This window comes from Citrus clementina, unplaced genomic scaffold, assembly GCF_000493195.1.
Source record: "Citrus clementina cultivar Clemenules unplaced genomic scaffold, Citrus_clementina_v1.0 scaffold_1368, whole genome shotgun sequence".
NCBI classification, from domain to species: domain Eukaryota; kingdom Viridiplantae; phylum Streptophyta; class Magnoliopsida; order Sapindales; family Rutaceae; genus Citrus; species Citrus x clementina.
In genome coordinates this window covers 1270-4113 of record NW_006263069.1, presented here as the reverse complement: position 1 = coordinate 4113, position 2844 = coordinate 1270, and the positions used below count along the sequence as shown (strand labels likewise).

The following is a 2844-nucleotide window of genomic DNA, read 5'->3' as shown; positions in this document are numbered from 1 at the left end:
AAGTCGAATTTCGAATTCGAATCTTCGAAATTCAATCGATTTTGATTCTATTCTCAATATATAGAATATTTTCTGTTTCTGAATTATGTTTATGAAAAGCTATTCGTTTTTCAAACGCTGAGGTGTCAACAAATACAGTAATCCGTTCCTATATCCATGCGACTTACTATTCCATTTGAGTTGGGTTACGTCGGCGTCTCCCCGGATTCGTGTCATGATTTTGACTCCGCAAATTCACCAAAAGTAGGTGAGTATACCAAAGAAAGGAAGTATCAATAACTCTTTGATTGTGATGGGAACAGGAAAAGAGGCAAATCCATATGGAATTCCCATACGAAGATTATTATTATTAATTATTGAAGAAAGAAAAATGGGTTTGTTTAGCCGAATCCGAGATTCTAAAAAAAAAATAGCGATTAAATCCATTGAAATGCGCTTTTGTTTTCATTTCAGTTTGATGTTCTGCTCGGAACGAGCTCCCTCCGAGCGAGCTTTTGGGTTTTGGGAATGATTTGATTTCGATGAACCACAAGCAACCCCCAGCGACCAGTTCCAAACAACAAAAATACAATGAATGAGGAAATGAAAACTATACAATTTTTGTGTTTCTGTATTTCCATTTTGATTATTATTATTTGAGATTAGTATAGGGCTATACGGACTCGAACCGTAGACCTTCTCGGTAAAACAGATCGAACTAATTCTTATAAAAATGATTCGAACTCTTTCAAAGACCCAACATGCATTTTTTTTTTTTTGCATTGGGCTCTTTCATTAACTGATAGAAATATCAGTTAGTCTACCATATTTTTTTCTTGACAGAAAAATAAGGAAATGGCTCCATGTGCTCTAATTCATTATTTGGATTCGGATATAGGAGCACTCCCAAAGTGTTTCAAAGAAGGGTTATCTTGACGTAGGTCTGCTTATGGCCTAGATCAACCTAAACGAAATGGAGTCTCTATCATCCTGATTAAAGAATCACATATGAAACTTCATACGCCTTAAGGTTCATAGAACGAAAAGAGAATTTTTGAGGTCCTTATACTCATTATGCCTAGCATTGAATAGACTAGGTATTTACCTTATCAATCTTTCAAATCGATGATGGATTCTATTTGGTTCCTAAAAGGGCACCCGAATCGGACCGATCCATTTGTCAGGCTATTGTTCTCTTGTTTTGTTCCCTACAAGCCACGGAGTCAGACATTAATTTCTCAAAAAGATCAATTCTTTTGATTGCATGATGGACTCCTCTGAAAAACATTGGCGCACGTGTAAACGAGGTGCTCTACCTAACTGAGCTATAGCCCTTGTCCTTGTGATACATATTTTATCATATTATGTAGATAATTTCTTGTCAAGATGAATATTCCATGATCCCACACCATATCTCTTTGATCTTTTGGATTGGTATTGCTTAGAAGTCCTATTAGATTTATACTCCATCGATGGGATGTGATGGGTCTCTTTTTGTTTTTTGTTATAATGATAAATGACCTACTTAACTCAGTGGTTAGAGTATTGCTTTCATACGGCGGGAGTCATTGGTTCAAATCCAATAGTAGGTAGAAATTATTAGATACCACGGCCAATGGTATCTAATAAGTTTTTCTACTCACCTTTGTTTATTGATTTTGTATCTTTTCTATCCGATTCAATTTGATTTTCGAATTGAAACCTTTTTCCTTCCGTCAGAATCCGATTCCACTTGATTGAATTTAATTGGATTCAATTGGCAGAATCAAAATAGGGGTATAAACAGAAATTCGTTGGATTATTCTATTCGGGCGCACCAACTAGTTATGAAATCGCATTGATAACCTCTACTCGTGTCCTAGCTCGTCTGAGAGCTAGATTTGCCTCAATTGTTTGTCTCTTGCTTTCAGCTTTCCTCAAATTAGCTTCTGCTATTTCAAGAGTTTGCTGGGCTTCTTGGGGATCAATGTCACTACTCTTCTCCGCATCATTTACTAAAATAGTGATCTCATTATTCCCTATTCTAGCAAAACCACCCATCAGAGCCATCGTTAACCATTGGTCGTTAAAGCGGATTCTTAAAATACCTATATCTACAGCTGTGGCAATAGGCGCGTGATTTGGTAATACGCCGATTTGTCCACTATTAGTAGATAAAATGATTTCTTTCACTTCTGAATCCCAAACAATTCGATTAGGGGTCAGTACACAAAGATTTAAGGTCATTTCTTCAAATTACTCTCCATTTCTAAGTTTGTAGCCTTCGCAGTAACTTCATCTATGTTACCTACCAAATAAAAGGCCTGCTCAGGAAGACCATCTAATTCTCCGGACAGGATCAATTTAAACCCTCTAATAGTTTCGGCTAGACCAACATATTTCCCCGGGGAACCGGTAAATACTTCGGCTACGAAAAAGGGTTGTGATAAGAAACGCTCAATTTTTCGCGCCCTTGCTACAGTTAAACGATCCTCTTCGGACAGTTCGTCCAACCCAAGGATAGCTATAATGTCCTGAAGTTCTTTGTAACGTTGTAAAGTTTGCTTAACTCTTTGCGCCGTTTCATAATGTTCCTCGCCAACGATCCGAGGTTGCAGCATAGTTGACGTTGAGTCTAAAGGATCAACTGCTGGATAGATACCTTTAGCAGCTAATCCTCTTGATAGTACGGTAGTAGCATCTAAATGGGCAAATGTCGTGGCAGGAGCGGGATCAGTCAAATCATCCGCGGGTACATAAACTGCTTGAATAGAAGTTATGGACCCCTCTTTGGTAGAAGTAATTCTTTCTTGTAAAGAACCCATTTCGGTACTAAGGGTAGGTTGATAACCCACAGCGGAAGGCATTCTACCCAATAAGGCGGAT

General features: G+C 37.9%; 1 non-coding gene across 1 annotated transcript; it reads left to right on the top strand.

Annotated features, from left to right (window-relative positions):
* Window positions 1–1498: 1498 nt before the first annotated feature.
* On the top strand, window positions 1499–1571 carry TRNAM-CAU. Its single transcript has one exon. It is a non-coding gene; the product is annotated as a tRNA-Met (tRNA).
* The last annotated feature ends 1273 nt before the right edge of the window (window positions 1572–2844 follow it).